Raw genomic sequence first — 20,799 nt, 5'->3', positions numbered from 1 at the left:
AAGGTTCCAGTCACATTCCTTTTAATCCAGAGATGTGCTCCCAGCCCTATTACTTTATTCATTCACCTCCTCTTTCAGTAAACTCGTAAAGCCTTTTCGATCCATATTGTAGAATTCATTATTTAATTGAATTTTTGCTGATTTTTGCCTTAGCTTGGGAGATGATAACCATATTTCTTTCTTCCTAAAGCATGGCATGGCACATGGCATACTCTTAATAAAATTATTGTATAGGGCTTATTGCTTCATTGCAGGTTGGTTTTAGAAGCACAAAGATCAAAATAAAATATAAATACTATTAAATTTTATTAGATCCCTGCTTTCTCTCACGAAGTTAGACGTATGACACTCTAATAATAACTGTTTACCTTTTTCCTTCACTTTTTTACATTTTTGCTTTTCAAAGTAATTTTATGTCTGAGATCCGATTATGATCCTCACAAGCACCCTCATAGATAAATAGACCTTGCATATGGGGATAAGTGAGCCTGTGTTTATATATGTGAATGGCAGAGTCTAGAATTCAAGTCTCATATTCCTGGCTGACATGCTTCATTCTAAATCATATTGGCATAATTTGCTGTTCATTTAGGAAAAATAAGCTTTAGGTTCTGCTAGCTAAAGACATCATTAAGAGAATTTTACTGAAATGCAATTGAAAAGAAGAGATTCAACCAAGTTTGGTAGGAAAAAAAATCATTCCCTTTACATTCATTAAGTAGCAAAATAATGTTCTACAGAAGAATCAATGGGCTTCTTTAGGTGGCTCAGTGGTAAAGAATTTGCCTGCCAATACAGGAGATGCAGGAGACCAGAGCTTGATCCCTGGGTCAGGAAGATCCCTTGGAGGAGGGCCTGGCAACCCACTCCAGTATTCTTGTATGGAGAATCCCATGAGCAGAAAAGCCTAGCGGGGTTACAATCCATGGGGTTGCAAAAGAGTAGGATGCAAGAGAGTGACTGAGCTTGAGCAATAAAGTGAAAGTGAAGTCACTCAGTCGTGTCCGACTCTTTGTGACCCTATGGACTGTAGCTTGTGACCCCATGGACTGTAGCCTATCAGGCTCCTCTGTCCATGAGATTTTCCAGGCAAGGGTACTGGAGTGAGTTGCCATTTCCTTCTCCAGAACATACAAGTAGATTACTTAAAAACAAAACAAAAAAGAAAAAACCTCAGTTATTGGAAGCAAGAAAATTAGTCTCAGTTTTGCATGTCTTCACTTATGAAAATGAAAGAGACGATTTTTAGAATACTCCTTCCAACCCAACACTTATGATTCAGTCCTCGCTAGCACTGATAACTAGCAGTAACTTCTTTACTGTATTATCTGTATCTGCCCTATTATTTGATCCTTGGAATAATGCTATTATTTGGGCAGATATTTGAGACAGTATTTATTGTCAGTTCTGGTTTCATTAATCCAGTTTGTAGTTTACCTCATCTATTTATACATAACTAAAGAGCTAATTGGTGATCATACCAATTGTTGAGAAATCTAAATATGTTTCTTGGAGACATGTAGCAAGTTTAATCTAGTTCTCTTGAGGAAACAAAAGAATCTTCATTTCTCTTTAAAGTTTTAGTGTTGTAATCAGTTGATATTTATCAAGCACATAGTCGGTGCTCTAGAACACTATATAAAGTATGGTGAGAATTACAAAAAGTGTAAGGAAAGGATCCTACTTTTAAATGCCCAACAGTCTTGCCAGGGAGTAAAACATGTAGAGATGAACAATTAACTGACAATCCAAGGCAATGCATAATAAACAGAAAATTCTTGGTGTATTTATAGTTTGGCAAATGTTTAACAACTGACTTTTCAAAGGGAAAAATAACCAGGTTTGTAGTATTTGCCAATTTCCACAGTGCAAATATTCCCACATTGGCCAATTTCAAACTACCAACATGAGGTTATTGATCCCTGGGGTAGGGAAAGATACACAAAATAGGTTCTGGGGTATAAGGCCAGTTCAATTGACACCAGCACACTAATCCCCCTGTAGGAGTTTAGATCAAGCAAAGATCTGAATAAAGTGGCTCAGTATATCAGTGGAGAAATATCTTTCATATCTCTGAATAACAGTAACATATGAATGGGAAATAATTGATGTGAAAGAAGAGATGATGCAACCAACAGTCCAGGGTACCAATGACCAAAATAGGGATGGGCAGTGGATGGGCAGAAATACCTTTATTGGCATGGATTGTTTTTTTCGAAGGATCTTAGAAAGTTGGGGTGGGCAGTAAAAAAAGCTAACAAGTGGCTTAGACTGTATCTTGTACATTTGTCTTTCCAAATATGTGAATAATATCTGTGTCTATAAAAAAATGGAAAAAATGACAAATACAAAATTCAATTTTTTCAAAAATCAATTTGCTGTTCCAACAGTGTTACTAAGAATCTTTTGGACTTACCAATTCCCAAGAGTCTTGGGAATTACCAAGAATTTTCTTACAATGTTCTCTGAGTTACTGGAAACCCCAGAAATACAAAATTACTTTGGGAAAAGAAAGCTTAAATATCTCTTTAGCCAAATCAGATTCAATTCTTACATAGTTCTATTCAGTATCACATTGAAGCCTGGAAGATGTTTGTTTGTTTGTTTGTTTGTTTGTTTTTTATTTCCCTCCAAATAAATCCATGTTCTGCCCTAGGAAACTTTAACTTCCATCCTTCTCCACAGCATAATCCATTGTTATAGCACTATTCCAAAATATTTTCATTCTTGTCAAAATCCTGGAATATAAGGCTTTATTTTGATAATCCATGTGGCTGGATATCAAACAGCTGCCAGGGTACCTACTAACATCTGCTGTTTAGTTTTTATCAGTTTGTCCCATCTGGCCTGCATTCAACGGTGCTCAAATCAAGACTGAACAAAATCACAGGACATTCAGAAGCAATTTCACATTATTTTTTGACGCATTGAGCCTTCTTTCTCAGTCTTAAGAATCAGGAACTATGTCATTCATCATCCTGCAGATAACCCTGGAACTCTTCAGATTAAACTTTTCAGCACTCTCTCCTCTACCAAATGTTAACATTTCTGAAATATGTGTTTAATGTTCATCTGTACTGGCTTATGTTTGACTCAGGGACATTAAATATGATAAGGAATAGGAAATTGTTAGTACTTGTGATCACTAAAATGCATTGTAATTCCTAATTTAATCCATGCACATAAATCCAAGAAAATTTCTCATCTTGGGCATTTCCATTTCTTCCCAGGATTCCTGGCATTTATCCTTCATTTCTCTCAGTTTCATGTAACATATTTCTCCTAATATCCTCTCATGTCTCACAGTATAACTTGTTACTAAAGTGCTTCTGTGTTTGCACACACCTATCAAGAAAAGGGACCAGTATACTAAATATGGCACATATCCAGTAATGTAAAAATTCATTGTGTCTATTACCTCATCATCTTTCAACTTCTCTGAAGTTAATTTTTCTCCTGTGCGACTTTCCAGCACTTATTCAGTCCCAGTGTCTCTCCTATACTTAATATCTACCTAATATTATATCCACTTAAATAAAAATAAGATGTATAGTCTCATTTTATTTTTTAGCAAATATTTTATTTTATGCATGTATTTATAAACATTCTCATGCTTAAAAAAATATGTGAGACAGATTATGGAGATTATATAACAAGGTATAAAATTTCCTGGAGTATAGTCTCATTTTTTTTTTTTTTAAGATTTAAAATGTTTTATTTTTTATTTATTTATTTTTTTAAATTTTAAAATCTTTAATTCTTACATGCATTCCCAAACATGAACCCCCCTCCCACCTCCCTCCCCATAACATCTCTCTGGGTCATCCCCATGCACCAGCTCCAAGCATGCTCTATCCTGCATCAGACATAGACTGGCGATTCAATTCTTACATGATAGTATACATGTTAGAATGTCATTCTCCCAAATCATCCCACCCTCTCCCTCTCCCTCTGAGTCCAAAAGTCCATTATACACATCTGTGTCTCTTTCCCTGTCTTGCATACAGGGTCGTCATTGCCATCTTCCTAAATTCCATATATATGTGTTAGTATACTGTATTGGTGTTTTTCTTTCTGGCTTACTTCACTCTGTATAATCGGCTCCAGTTTCATCCATCTCATCAGAACTGATTCAAATGAATTCTTTTTAACGGCTGAGTAATACTCCATTGTGTATATGTACCACAGCTTTCTTATCCATTCATCTGCTGATGGACATCTAGGTTGTTTCCATGTCCTAGCTATTATAAACAGTGCTGCGATGAACATTGGGGTACATGTGTCTCTTTCAATTCTGGTTTCCTCAGTGTGTATGCCCAGCAGTGGGATTGCTGGGTCATAAGGTAGTTCTATTTGCAATTTTTTAAGGGATGTCCACACTGTTCTCCATAGTGGCTGTACTAGTTTGCATTCCCACCAACAGTGTAGGAGGGTTCCCTTTTCTCCACACCCTCTCCAGCATTTATTGCTTGCAGATTTTTGGATCGCAGCCATTCTGTATAGTCTCATTTTAAAATAAAAAGGCAGATGCAGGTGACCTTCCAAAAACCATGTAGCTAATCAATGCAGAATGAAGATGAAATCAGGAAATTTTGACAAAACAAGCCATTCTAAGAACTTCCCTCAATACTACCAGCAGCACAGTACATGTTAGCTGAAGCAGAGTGGAAATGTGTTTTTCTCTTCAGAGAAAAGTATGGCTAGAAAAACCAGAAGATCTGGGCATTGATGAATTATTTTATCCACATTCTTTTTTGACAATGTCACAATGAAAAGAAATAAATGGAGAGTTTGAAAAGGATAACATTGCATTTGCATCGTCTCTTTCCTTATAAAAGATCTAACCAGAGGAAAGTCATTTCTACTTTCCTTATACTCAAGATTGAGAATTACGGTGAATTTCTATCATAAAGGCCTTAGGACAAATCCTTCTTTCCAGTAAGTATTTGCAAAGTACTGTTTTCTCTTCACTAATATGCAAGTAAATTTCTATAATTCCTTCTTCCACTTAGTTTGTACCAATGGTTTGGTGGAACCAACAATTCTGCTTGAGTTCTCCTCTTTAAGTGATTCAAGATGACAAGCCAGGGACCATTAGAGGCAGGCAATCTAGTTTCTAAATTTTTCCCTAGTAAATTCCCTTCTAATATCACCCACAGATAAGCAGAAGCCAGGAATTCTTTTTTTTTTGCTCAATCAACCATAAATCCATTTCCAAGGTCTAAAAATGTCTGTCCCTAGATATTTTCTTCCAGGGCCACCCACAGTCTTAGTGTGCACCTTGTGTCCCTCCTGGGCCCAGAGGATCCAGTGCTGAGGGTGCAGTTTGGATATGCAGGATGAGGTGTGCAAACGTGTCTGCACCAGCAGTGTGAAGCAGAGCTGGAGATGGGAAGAACAGGACCTAGGAGGAGGGTCAATAGCCAGATGCCAGGGCTGGGTCTCCACTTGTGATATCTGTGTGGATCCAAGAAGTCTGAGAATGTTACATTCAAATCTGATGCTCCTGGTCTTTAATATATTTACCACTTTAAGTGACTTACAGTTTTTTAATACCAAGATATGTGGTATAAATTACTCTTACTCTACCCTTTCACTAGCCCTCCTAACGTTAGATTAGGGCCTGTGCCCTTCTTGTACCTCACAAAGTAAATGAATGCACACCACAAAGAAATGTCAGGTGATTTGATCAATGTCATCAAGAATGGACTAGAATTATTTTTCAAAATAGTAGTTATTTAATGACTTTTTACTACATATTTAAGTAAAACAATTTATGATGACAAAGTGTTTTAAGTCCCGTTTTTGTTTCTAATTTTTCTGTTATCCCTGACCCACTTGTTGAGATGATGTCAAATTTCTACTTTATTCATTACATAGACACTCCAAAACAGAGTAATTTTTTAGCTTCTTTTTACTATGTCAATTTCAAAAATGCAGCAAATTTAGTCTAGCTCTCCACTTCTTTCTATAGAGCAATGATATTTTTGTTGAAATGAGAAATTCACATGCCCATTTCAAAGTGTTAATTCTTGCTCAGAATAGCTTTGGCATAGTGTAATGCAAGATTTCTCCCCAAAAAGCAATGGTTGCATCTACAGATATAGCATAGGAAATTCAGAGGTTGTGCCCAGTAACTTTACTGTGTCTGCCAGGGAAGTCTCTCTCACCATGCAAGAGTAATGTTATCTTTGGTATAAGTAGAACTTTTGTAGCTTAATGTGTGATAATTTCTCCTTGTCAGACATCTCATGTTCTGCATGCCTCTCGTCTGGCCTGTATCACATACAGAGGAGGGAATGTAATTTCCACCCACCTGTAGAAAACAGCTAAGTTTTATTTCCTGTGTGATTCCTAATACTCTGTCCCATGAAAGGAATTCATTATCTTTAGATGAAGTAATTATCCTCAAGTAAAGTGGAGTTGAAACACATAAATGTTCAACTCAGACAGGGATGGATTTGAAGGCTGGCTCACCCAAATCTTACATGCTGTATGATCCCTTGGAAATTGCTTAATGTTTCAAAACTTCAGATTTCTCATCTGTAAAGAAGAAATAATGTATCTATCTTCAAGAGTAACTGTGAAGATTAGATGAGACTATATATATATATATATATATAAAGTTTCTGACACCCGGCGGGCATTGATTCAATAAGTGCTATTATTATGGCAGCATCTAAATAATTACCATCATCCTGCTGTTAATCTTTACTATATCAATCACTCCTTTGTGAATAATTTTTATGTGACCTCAAATCTTTTTTCTCCATCAGGCACCTCTATTCAGATATCTTAGAATTACCTCAATTCAATTTGTACAATACAAAATATCATGACTTTAAGAAAATAACCCTCAAATTTTCTTAAAGTAAAAAAAAAATTTTGATACTCATTGTTTAATTGTTTTAAAGTAATAATAAGGGTGATGTGAAATTTAAAGTGGAGTGTCTCCCTTTCACTTCTTTCTCAAATTTCCATGGCTAAATCTGGATATAGCCTTGTACATTTATGATACTTCTTTTCCACTTTTCCAACATATGCTATCACCAAATCCTGGCTTTTGTAATTTGCAAATTCTTCTCATGGCTGTTGCTCACTGTTAATTTCTCTTCTATCGATAATGCTCTAGGTCCTTATCCCTGAACATTTACCCAAACATTTCTCTGACACCCAATCCTTCACATTTTCTCTTCCCCCCGAAGATTATTCCTTTATAGTGGTCTTTATTACCTACTGCGCTCAGAAGACAGACAAATCAACTTTCTTTGCAAGACACTTTGGCATCTATCTCTATTTTTCTTATCTACTTTGTGTATTTTAATATCATTTCAGTGGTAATTTTACATAAAGTAGGTGCTTTTTTATCTGTTGTTGTTCTCTTTTTGTATGTTTTTGCCAAAGGATATATATTTGTGCTATTCTTTCCTGTCATGAGTTGAAATGTGTTCCCTCAAAATCCATGTTTAAATTCTAAGCCCAGGTACCTCCAAATATAACTGTATTTGGAGATGGGTCTTTATGTTGTTGCTGTTGTTCGGTCTATCAGTCATGTCTGACTCTTTGTGACCCCGTGGACTGCAGCATGCTAGGCTACCCTGTTCTTCACTATCTCTTGAAGTTTGCTCAGACTCATGTACATTGAGTTGATGATGCCATCCAACCATCTCATCCTCTGTCACCCTCTTTCCCAGCATCAGGATCATTTCTAATGAGTAGGCTCTTTGCGTCAGGTGGCCAAAGCATTGGAGCTTCAGCTTCAGCATCAGTCCTTCCAATGAATTTTCAGGGTTGATTTCCTTTAGGATTGACTGGTTTGATCCCCTTGCTTTCCTAGGGACTCTCAAGAGGCTTCTCCAGCACCACAGTTCAAAAGCATCAATTCTTCAATGCTCATCCTTCTTTATGGCCCAACTCTCACATCTATACATGACTACTGGAAAAACCATTGCTTTGACTATACAGACCTTTGTTGGCAAAGTGATGTCTCAGCTTTTTAATATGCTGTCTAGGATTGTCATGACTTTTCTTTCAAGAGGTAAGTGTCTTTTAATTACATGGCCGCAGTCACCATTCACAGTGATTTGAGAGCCCAGGAAAATAAAACCTGTCACTGTTTCCATTATTTCCCCATCTATTTTCCATGAAGTGATGGAACTGGATGCCATGAACTTACTTTTTGGAAGCTGAGTTTTAAGCCTAATTTTTTATTCTCCTTTTCCACTTTTATCAAGAGGCTCTTTCTTCTCTTTTTGCCATTACTGTGGTTTCATCTGCATAGTCAAGGTTATTGATATTTCTCTGGGCAGTCTTGATTCCAGCTTGAGTTTCATCCAGTCAGCCATTTTACATGATGTACTCTACATATAAGTTAAAGAAGCAAGGTGATAATATTAAGCCTTGATGTACTCCTTTCGTAATTTGGAACCAGTCCGTTGTTCCATATCCAATTCTAACTGTTGCTTCTTGATCTGAAAACAGGTTTCTCAAGAGGCATGTAAGGTAGTCTGGTATTTCCATCTCTTAGAGAATTTCACACAGTTTGCTGCGATCCATACAGTCAAAGTCTTCAGCATAGTGATTGAAGCAGAAGTAGATAGTTTTCTGGAATTCTCTTGCTTTTTCTATGATCCAACAGATGTTGGCAATTTGATCTCTGGTTCCTCTGCCTTTCCTGAATCCAGCTTGAACATTTGGAAATTCTTGGTTCACATCCTGTCGAAGCCTAGCTTGAAGGATTTTGAACTTTACCTTGCTAGCGTGTGAAATGAGCACAATTGTGTGGTAGCTTGAACATTCTTTGACATTGCCCTTCTTTAGGATTGGAACTAAAACTGACCTTTTCTAGTCCTGTGGCCACTGCTGAGTTTTCCAAATTTGCTTTCATATTTAGTGCAGCACTTTCACAGCATCATCTTTTAGGATTTGAAATAGCTCAGCTGGAGTTCTATCACCTCCACTAACTGTTTGTAGTGATGCTTCCAAAGGTCCACATATCTTCATACTCCAGGATATCTGACTTTAAGGGAATAATCACACCATGGTGGTTATCTGGGTCATTAAGACTCTTTTGTACAGTTCTTCTGTGTTTTCTTGCCACCTCTTAATATCTTCTGCTTCTCTTATGTTTTATAGAAGTAGTCAAATTAAAATGAGGCCATTAAGGTAGGTCATAATTCAACATAACTCATGTCTTTATAAAAAGAAGAAATTTGGAGAGAGACATGAATGCAGGGAGAATGCCATGTAAGAAGGTAAAGAGAAGATAATGCTTCTATGAGCCAAAGGACTCTAAAGATTGCTGGATATCGCTAGATGCTGGAGAAGATGCATGAATCCACTTTTACTCACAGCCCTCAGAGGGAACAAAATCTGCTGACACTTTGCTCATGGACTTCGAGCTTCCAGAATTATGCAAAAATATATTTCTGTTCTTTTAGACACTCAGTCTGTGGTACCTTGCTATGGCAGCACTAGCAGACTCCATACCACCTGCTCCCCTGCAAATGCTATCCCTGTTAACCTGAGTGGTCTACCAAAGTGAGATATCATCATGAGGGACTTTTACTCACTCACTCATTCATGGGTTTGTGCTAAGTCATTTCAGTTGTGTCCATTTCAGTCTTTGCGACCCCATGGAATATAGCCTGCCAAATCTTTTTCTGTCCACGGGATTTCCCAGGCAAGAATGCTGGAGTGGGTTTTCATTTCCTTCTCCAGGGGATCTTCCTGATTCACGAATCAAACCTGCAGTCTCCTGCACTGGCAAGCTATTCTTTACTGCTGAGCTACCTGTGAAGCACTAAGTAGTTTATAAAACCATCTTATCTTCTAAAACAAGATTTCAGGCTGGTTTGAACACTATAATGTCCTATGGCTACCATTTTGGCTCCAATGATCTGTGATTTAGAACTTTTCCCATGTCTTTTATTAACATTCATATACTTTTGTAGTACTATATGGTGCTCACCCCAAATGGTTATGAATAATTTTATGACTTTATTAACCCAGGTCCTGCCCTCGAGGCACTTACAAGATCTATAGTGTATTGAGCTTCTCTTTAAATATTCAGCACATACAAAAACCACTGGCAAAATGTAAAGTAACAACGGCATAAAAAGAAAAATTACCAAACACATTTAGAAACTGAAGACTTAAAGAAGAACAAAAAGGGGGGAAACAATTTATTTTTCAACACTTTCAGTCTTCAACTCCATAAAGTCCTTTCTTTTTATGTGTTACTGTGTATGTGTTATGAATAGTCACGTGTGGGTTCAGATCACCCTATGGCAAAACCACAAGGTTAGCAAAGTTTGTATCCCTGACTCAGGCCTTGGCAGTGGTAACTTCTCCACTTCCATGAAACTACTTTATGCAATGTGTAGCTCTTATTCCCAACCCATATTTCTCTCAGTATCTTTTGTTTTTTCATTATTAAAATCCAACATGAGGACAAAGATATCCATGGCTTAAAACACATTATAATGACAGAGAATTTGCCTTTTGAATCTTTCCTTCAATCATAACTTGATGAATCTTGTCCCCGTTTTAATGATCTAAAGTATTGATTGATCAAGTAGAGATTATACTTTGTTGTTAAGAAATGTTCTTCTTCTCTCTGACATCATTTGCGGGCATTCTCATACTATACTAACCAATAATAATACTGCACCAATCAATAATAATAATTCCTACACAGACCAGTCACTAAGCCACCGCCTAGCAGATGACTCAGCAGTCTCCCCCTCAACCCCCTCCTTAAAAAGTAATAATTTGTAACATAATATTATTGAATGCTTACTGTGTGCTAGGCACTCTGCAGGGTATTTCCCATGAATTAACCCATTCAATGCTATCAACTGTCCTGTGAGACAAATCACACTATTCTCTTCTTTTTAAAGGTCGGTTAAGTAAATAGCCTAAGGACATGCAATTAGTATGATGTAAATCTAGACAATCCAGATTTAGACAATCTGGATACAGAGCCTACCCACTTCTACTTTATTTGCCTCTTCACTGTTTTAAGAGTAGCTCAGTAGAAGAGCTGGATGGAAGTCTTGAATTGTCCATGAACCTCACCAAGGTTCATCTGAAAGGTGAAGGTGGAGAGATATGTGTTTGTGCATGTGCATGTGTGTGAGAGAGAGAGAGAGAGAGAAGTCACTCAGTTTCTGATTCTTTGTGACCTACGGACTGTAGTCCTGGAGGCGCCTCTGTACATGGAATTCTCTAGGCAAAAATACTGGAGTGGTTTGCATGTCCTCCTCCAGGGGATCTACCACACCCAGGGATCGAACCCGAGTCTCCTGAGGCTCCTGCATTTCAGGCAGATTCTTTACCACTGAGCTACTGGGGAAGCCCAAAAGGGGAGAGATAGATGACCTTAATGGATTCTCTGTTTCCCTTCTTTTTTCCCTTGTTCTGCTATAGACTGAATGTATTCCCTCCAAATTTATATGCTGAAATCTAATCCCCAGTGTGATAGTAATTGAAAGTGGGGCCTTTGTGAGGTAATTAAGTCATGAGAGTGGAAACGCCATGAATAGAATTAGTGTCATTATAAAAGGCCAGAGAATTTCCTCACCCCTTCTAGCACGTGAGGATAGCCATCTGTGAACCAGGAAGCAGATTCTCACCATACACTGAATCTGCTGACATTCTGACCTTGAACTTCTTAACCAGCAAAATAAATTTCTGCTTTTATAAGACACTCATTTATTGTATTTTATTATAGGAGCCTAAATAGACTAAAGCACCTTCAATAGACATAAACTTTTCAAACTAGAATGTTTAGACCAGCTTGTGCTCTGCTATCACCTAGGCTCTTTTGATATCTCCAGTATCTCGTGCCCCATTGGATGCATAATATATTCAGTCCCATGTTTACATTCACTGTCTAGTTTCCTCGTTAATCTTCATCTACCTGTCACTCTTTTTGGAAGCTTGTTTTCCTGTTTCCTCATTCTCTGTGTGTGTCTCTGTGTGTGTGTCTGTGTGCTAAGTCACTTCAGTCGTATCTGACTCTTGAACTCTATGAACTTTAACCCTTCAGGTTCCTCTGTCCATGGGATTCTCCAGGCATGAATACTAGAGTGGGTTGCCATTTCCTCCTGCAGGGGATTTTCCTGATCCAGGGATTGAACCTGTGTCTCATGTTTACTGAATTGGCAGGCAGGTTCTTTACCTATTCCAGAGATGAATCAGAGTATTACAATTCAAGAATATGCTTTACACCTAGAGTTGGGTTACCCACGGGCTTCCCTGTGACTCAGAGGTAAAGAATCTGCCTTCCAATGAGGGAGACACGGGTTGAATCCCTGGGTCAGGAAGAATAGCAATCCACTCCAGTACTGTTGCCTGTGAAATCCCATGGGTAGAGGAGTCTGGCAGGCTATAGTCCATGGGGTCACAAAAGAATCAGATGCAATTTAATGAATAAACAACAACAATTGGGTTACCTATGTCAGAATTTTCTTTGTCTTGTTCAGAGCTATATTCACAAAATCCTCAAGAGATAGAGTCTTGGGGTGAGTGGAGTGACATTAGAATCTTTTTTTTTTTTTTTTTTTTTAACCATGAAAGTCATTAGATGGTCAGGGACATACTGCACTCTTCTATTCCTCCTGCTTCCCTCGACAATGTGATGCCAGGGCACAGCATACAGTAAGAAGTCAATGAGTGCTATTGATTGGCTTCTTAACTTCTTTGCATAATTTGATGAGGGTTTCTTTCTCTTTAATTGTGGAACACAAATATATTTCAGGGACTTAATTCTGCAGTGGTCTGACTAATTTGCAATTTATTTTTTAAAGAAATTATTTGATGTCTAAGGGCCTTTAAAAAAAAAAAAAGCAGCCTTTTCCTTTTGAACAATGAAATCACGTTTCACTGGCATAATTGGACTGGAACACAGACAAGCTCAAGTTTAGCTCTAAACTCAGAACCCATGAAGGTCGATTGGAAAAACGCAGTCGCCCATCCCAGTGTTAAGTAGCACTTTCTTTCAGATTGTGTCACAAACATGCATATAAAACAAGAGCTAAGTGTTACAGATTAAAGCTTGAAGCTTTTCAATGATGTCAGTTAGGAGAGAAAAATAAAAGGAAACTTGCAATACTTCAGTTGAACTTTCTTTACCAGTATAAGGAGGGTGAGGGAAAATCAATTAGGTTAAAGAAACAGTCTGTAGTAGGACCAATTTTTTTTAATTAATTTACCGAGCTTTGCTTTTATATCAGGGTAATATCAATTTACTTACAGCCTAAACAAACAAAATTTGTCTTTTTAAGAAATGTCAGTTCTCTTAGCCACTCAATAAATCAACAACAATAAAGGACATGTCCTGCTCATAGACCAATGCACAGCAATAATATCCAACCGTCTCATTTTGTACCCTTTGCTCTGCTAACCACGTTTACTTATTTATAGCCCCATCTTTGCTCCCCTCCTCCATCACTATTTAGTGGCTAGTTTTGACCTTCAGAGTCTGCGGAAATTTTGTTCAGCTTTTGACTCCTTCTACTTCTACATTTGAGTAACTGCCTTCTACATTCGCACTTACCCGTCATTGGCTTGTATATTAGTACCCCTGAAAGTATTTTCTTGTTACCCAGCAAGAATAGATTTGCCACACTAACAGAGAAACAATCTATGAAATGGTAGAACAGAGATTAAATCAATGGAGATAAAAGAGACTTTGCAAGGCAGTGAGTGTTGTAGCTAGTGTGAAGTATCTTAGGATGGACAAGTGTAAAGGCTATATTTTAAAAAATACATATTAACAAATAATGTTACCATTCAGTTCAGTTCTACTGCTGCTGCTGCTAAGTCACTTCAGTCTTGTCCGACTCTGTGCCACCCCATAGATGGCAGCTGATCAGGTCAGTTCAGTCCAATACTCCAGTACTTTGGCCACCTCATGTGAAGAGTTGACTCATTGGAAAAGACCCTGATGCTGGGAGGGATTGGGGGCAGGAGGAGAAGGGGATGACAGAGGATGAGATGGTTGGATGGCATCACTGACTTGATGCACATGAGTTTGAGTAGACTCCAGGAGTTGGTGATGGACAGGGAGGCCTAGTGTGCTGTGATTCATGGGGTCACAAAGAGTTAGACACGACTGAGCGACTGAACTGAAGTGAACTGAATTGAAGCTGAATCCAGCCTCTGTACCCCCAAACTGAATTAAATCGCAAAGACAGAGTTTTGGATGAAGTAGAAAAGAATAGCTTTATTGCTTTGCCAGGCAAAGGTGGGCCACAGCAGGCTAATGACTTGAGAATTTAGAGTAAGTAGTGACCAGACCACCTGACCCGCCTCTTGAGAAACCTATATGCAGGTCAGAAAACAACAGTTAGACCTGGACATGGAACAACAGACTGGTTCCAAATAGGAAAAGGAGACCTCAAGGCTGTATATTGTCACCCTGCTTATTTAACTTACATGCAGAGTACATCATGAGAAACGCTGGAATCAAGATTGCCGGAAGAAATATCAATAACCTCAGATATGCAGATGACACCACCCTTATGGCAGAAAGTGAAGAGGAACTCAAAAGCCTCTTGATGAAAGTGAAAGTGAAAAAATTGGCTTAAAGCTCAACATTCAGAAAACGAAGATCATGGCATCCGGCCCCATCACTTCATGGGAAATAGATGGCGAAACAGTGGAAACAGTGTCAGACTTTATTTTTGGGGGCTCCAAAATCACTGCAGATGGTGACTGCAGCCATGAAATTAAAAGACGCTTACTCCTTGGAAGAAAAGTTATGAGCAACCTAGATAGCATATTCAAAAGCAGAGACATTACTTTGCCGACTAAGGTCCATCTAGTCAAGGCTATGGTTTTTCCAGTAGTCACGTATGGATGTGAGAGTTGGACTGTGAAGAAGGCTGAGCGCCAAAGAATTGATGCTTTTGAACTGTGGTGTTGGAGAAGACTCTTGAGAGTCCCTTGGACTGCAAAGAGATCTAACCAGTCCATTCTGAAGGAGATCAGCCCTGGGATTTCTTTGGAAGGAATGATGCTAAAGCTGAAGGTCCAGTACTTTGGCCACCTCATGCGAAGAGTTGACTCATTGGAAAAGACTCTGATGCTGGGAGGGATTGGGGGCAGGAGGAGAAGGGGATGATAGAGGATGAGATGGCTAGATGGCATCACTGACTCAATGGACATGAGTCTGAGTGAACTCCGGGAGTCGGTGATGGACAGGGAGGCCTGGCGTGATGCAATTCATGGGGTTGCAAAGAGTTGGACACAGCTGAGCGACGGAACTGAACAGAACTGAGTGAGAAGTTTTATATTAATGGTTCACAGGGGGTATGATCAGCTCATGGACAATATTCTGGTTGATTGATGGTAAGGTAATTGGGAGTCAGAATCATCAGTCTTCTGGTTTCAACCTGTCTGGTGTCTATACACTTGTGGGCAGCAGAGTAGTTAACTTCTTGCACCTGGTGGGGCTTTCAGTATCTGCAAATAGCTCAAAAATAGTGTTATATATAGCTCTAGGTGGGAGGAGGACCAGGAATCTGCCCCCAAGACTGCATTATTATTTCTTTTGACTATTCCTCCCTTGTCTCCACATGCCCTCCTTTTTGTAACTAGCAACTGTTTCAACCTGCCTCCTGGAAACTCAAAGAAAGTCATAGAGGCTGAATGAAGCCTACATCCTATAATTAAGAAATGGGGGAAACAGAAAAACATTTGTGTCCAGAAACCTCGCAGGGTCGTGCTTGGTATAGGTATAGGCACAGGAGATATAAAGGGAAGGAAATCACCATGTGTCCCTCCGAGAGCATCTGAGTTTGTCTGACCCCAAAGCCCGTGTTCTTTGGCTCAGCCTCTCCTCCTTCGGTGCTTTCCCTCATTCTGCAATTTAAGATTTATAATCAATATCTTTTCAGCCCCTACCTTCCAACTATCCACCCTCTCAGCCCAACTACCCACACAGGCCTGACCTTTGCAGTTCACTGAGCTTCTGGCCATTGTCAGACCTTTCCTGCACACTACTACATCATTGCTTTAGACACTGACGCTTGGAATGCCCTTTGGCCACATTTTCACCTAATGAGATTCTGCCTTAAAGAACATCTCTTTATTGAAGCTGTACCCAGTGCCTGATCATATCAAATTCACCTCCTTGAGGGGCCCACAGCGCTATGCCCTAGTGAAAAATTTGCTGTATATGGTTTTTTCATCTCATTCAAAGAGACTTTAGAAGATTGTTAATAAAGCTACTTGGGGACATATCTGCCTTTCTCATCATGCTGTGAATTCCTCAAGGAAAAGATTGTAATTTATGTATCTGAAATCTCGGCAGGATCTGGTAAGTGCCTTGCAGCAAGTAGGAGCCTAAACTAAATGTGTATTGCCTTGAATAGCTTGGCCTTAGCTTACCTAGCTTACATTCTGTAGTCTCTGAAACAGACAAATATTAGTATGTTAAATGAAATGAAAGTTATTAGGGTGAAATAAATTAACATGCAGGAGAAACGAAATCTCTCATTGTCTCCAAGCTAGTTACCAATATTGGAGAAACACTATTTAACAATTACCAGTTAACTAGATCAAAACTGCCTGGAAGTTACTGTCTGTTACATTAGCATGGTCAAATCAGCATTTATTATGGATTTAGAGGCATATAATGATGTTTTCCAGGTTAAATAAAGGAAAAAGAAAATAAAACAGAGTGGAGAGAAATAATCACAGTCAATAAATGATGTCTCCAGAGGAACATCAATATAATGTAATTAAAAGTCAAGAAAAAAATCTTTTCATTCTGAATGTAGTTAAATTGTTTATCTTTTTACCGTTCGAAACGTTTCATCAAACTTATTCAGCAACGATTCCCTGTGGGCCTTTGCAGGCACAAGATAAATGTGAGGTTTGAAAGTTCTATTCTTTGGAGATATTTTGATGTATTTTACTTTGAGTTGTTTTCTGTGTCTGTGTATAAGCATGTGTGCATGCACACCTGCATGCTCGCACACATGCACACATACACAGACTGCAAGAAGCACAGGATGATAAGTCAAAATGCCAACATCTGGCTCTACATCTTAACCCATGATACTGGCGGAGCATAACACCTTCCTGGGCTTCCTTCTCTTTACAACTAGGGTACTGAAATGGACAGTAACTGAATTTCTTTCTGCTTATTATGCCCCTGGAGCCCATGCAAATAAGTATCATCTAAATAATCACCCAATACTAGACCTTTTAAGTTGTTTTTTTTTTTTTTTAATATATATAAAAAGTAATACCTAGCAATCTCTCTGGTAGGACTCCTATGTTCCCTGGATCATCCTCACCTATGAAATCTCAAAAAAGAGACAATGCTTTAGCTGAATCAGTGTTCTGATTTAATCTTACATCAGGTGTTGCCATACAATTTTATTTTGTCTTCTCTCAGTTTGGTTTCACACATGAAAAAAGAAATGCCCTTGCAAAATGTGTGCAAATTGTTAAGTGTCAGCTGAATGTCATCTTCCAAGTTTGGCACTCAAATAAGGCTCTCTGAAAATTGGTTGTCATCTGCTGGGAGTTAAAGGAAAAGATCTCTGAAAAGGTTCTTAGAGGCTTCATTTCTGGAGATTTTTACGGTCTCACAGGAACTGACTGTTTCCCCACATATGCCATTTCCCCTGGTGTCCTGCAATGGTGTGATCCTCCAAGCTTCCATGTCTTTGATTGTGTCATTTGCTGGCCAAAAAGTGCCCCATCATTGATTCAAAGATGACCATTCTTCACAGACAACATGGAGGTAACTATTTTATGAAGTTGTCTCGTCTCTTCAGTCACACAGTCCTTCCCCTGTCTGCCACCCAACAGTGTTTGAACCCTGTGCCAGTTAGTCCCGGTTTAGACTAGCCCTGGTTTAGACAATGTTTGTCAGACTACATATTTCTTATCTTGAAACTTGCTTGTAAACTCAAGGTAGAACTCACGTTTACCTTAGCATTCACATTGCTTAGCACAAAGTTAGTCATACAAGAGGCCTTCCAATACACACTTGTCACATACTCATCCCTATTGTCGTAAACAAGCAGAATGTCCTCAATTCTTTAAGGATAGACCACACACTGTTACTTCTTTTAAATGATAAGTAATGAAGGCAAAGAAATAAAGAATTAACAGTGATGCTTCCTTTCTTGATTATATAAAATTATAGATCAAAGTAACATTTGGGCCTGAATTGCCTGGACCACTGTCTTCACCACCTAATTAACCTTGCATCCTCTAAAGACATTTGCGCATCCCCTAGGACTGCTCTTCATAACCTAGATACAATTGCCAGTCCATTAGAGAACTTAAATATCACAAATGCCCATACTGAGTACTACTAGAGAGAGAGGTGTAAACTGCCCAAGGATGGACATGAGTACCTGATGAAACTATATCCTCTTGAAATCCTGTGCATTTGTCTTACTGCCAGATTGACCTTCTCCTGAGAAATGTGGTTATTTTTCTCTCATTGAGGTGTCATAATCAGTGTGTTGGCTCTTGTTTTCCTTCCAGGTAAATGGGACAGAAATAGATGAAGAAAAATGCAGAGAGAGTTTTGATGAATCTACACAGTGTTTTATTGCTGATGTAGACAAGTTCCATAAATTTCTAGAAAAGTAACGCTTTAAAAGGAAAGAGAATTGGAGTCAAAAGGGAGGGGGGTAAGGGTAATGGAAAAGGTAATGGTAAGTTGATGCACCTTGTCAGTAGTTGGGCAGAAACATTTGCAGATGGACCTCATCACATAGGAGAAATCAGATGTCATTGAATAGAGCTTAATGTTTTCATCATAGTGAGAAGAGACTTTTACTTGCCTAAGAAAAATGTCTTAACTAAATAATAGATTTTTCAGAGACCACAGACAACAACAAGGTAAAATATATCTGATTTATGGCAGGTTTAAAAGGTCTTCCCACATGTGAGTCTAGAGCCACAGTCGGTGCCATGGTAAAATGATAAATGAAAAAAATAACTCTGGGGTAGTAACCACCACACCACGCAACCTCAGATTGGAATCTAAATGCTGAAGATGAGCAAACTACATTACAGGTTTGAAGAGGCAGATAAAGAAAAGAGAGTGACATTGGGAGTCAGAAAAGTGGAATTTTTGTTCCAGATTTACTAATCATCTGCATCGCTTTCAGGAAATCATTTCACCTTTCTTTACCTGTACTTTTGTATCTCTGAATGAGACTAACAATAGCTTGTGGATGTTGTATGAAATAAAGCACAGCATGATAATAGATGAACAAGCTCTTTGAAGAACTCAATGTACCATATAAATGTGAGGTCTTAATGATGTTCCAAAGGTATCATTTCAGTGAGCGGGATAAAAAAGAAGGAACATATTATTAAATTACATATCTGAGGAGATAAGTGGCATATTGGGAGGGCTGCTTTCAAGAGATATTATAAAATCTGGCATTCTGTCTTTTAGACAGCAGCCAATCCTCATGCAAAATCATAGATCTGAGATGAGAGAAAGACAGCTGACGATGTACAGAGGGTTAACGGTGTACCTGAGTGAATTGCAGGAATGCACTGACAAGACAAAATTGGTGACTTATGTAATGAGCACCACAATTTAGCAAGGATGCAAAAGACAATATATAAAGAAGTAAGAGAAGATGGAGGTTCAGGGCAAATTGAAAGCTGCCTGATGAGCTTGAAAGGATAATTATGAATAAGCACTCCTTCCTACCCAAAGACACGGGAGCTTCACAACTACAGATAATTATCCAAACCTTCACTGAGGTCCATCCTGCCAGTTGTGTGAATAATACCTTCAGAAGACAGCTAACTCCAGGTTCAAGGAAAAATAATTATTTAATAAATACTTAACGTGCACCTAGTATTTTGCCAGATTTGTCTTTTAGGTTGGGGAGAGGGGATTAAGAAAAATAAACACTGGAAAACTCTGCCCTTATAGGCTAGCTATAGAAAGGATGGAAATGTAGGAAACTGTGCTTAAATGCTAACCACAGGTCACTGGCTATGACTATTACACTTGCTTAGTTGGTTATTATATTAGTTTTATATTGGTTAGTTGGTTATTATATTTTAGCTGGTATTATACTGGCTAGAAAGACAGTGAGAGGGCCTGCTCCATGATATCTGAAAATGTTTCTGGTCCTTAAATTATAAAAATTTTATGAGCATTTTCTTTGCTAGAAACAATATGCAGAGACTGCTCTCTCCCGTCTCCCAGTAGAAGACTAGAAAGTATCTTGGGAGAGGTGAAATCTGTCTACCTCACATTTAGGAATACATGGATGGAGGAGCCTGGTAGGCTGCAGTCCATGGGATCGCAAAGAGTCAGACACGACTGAGCGAATTCACTTTCACTTTTCACTTTCATGCATTGGAGAAGGAAATGGCAACCCACTCCAGTGTTCTTGCCTGGAGAATCCCAGGGACAGGGGAGCCTGGTGGGCTGCCGTCTATGGGGTTGCACAGAGTCGGACGCGACTGAAGCGACTTAGCAGCAGCGGCAGCAGCAGCAGCATACCCAGTTAAGAGTATGTGTTCATGCTAAAAAGAAAGTCTTAAAAATAAAAGTAGGTGAAAGTCTATATACTAGACACTAAAGTCCATTTCTAGCTTCTAGAACACTGGCAACTAGGTTTCTACCCACTTCTACCCCCTCTAAACCATCGCATTCACTTCTTCCAGGGGAAGAGGTTTGGAAGACACTCTTTGGGAAAAATGTACAAATTCAATAAGAAATCTTTAAAGATTCTGGGGCTCAAAGCCTTCCCTGGTCCTTACAATGGAACTCAGGACTAGTAGGTC

Source organism: Capra hircus, chromosome 24 (assembly GCF_001704415.2).
Source record: "Capra hircus breed San Clemente chromosome 24, ASM170441v1, whole genome shotgun sequence".
NCBI lineage: Eukaryota > Metazoa > Chordata > Mammalia > Artiodactyla > Bovidae > Capra > Capra hircus.
The sequence above is the reverse complement of the archived record's forward strand: the minus strand, read 5'-3'. Positions refer to the sequence as shown.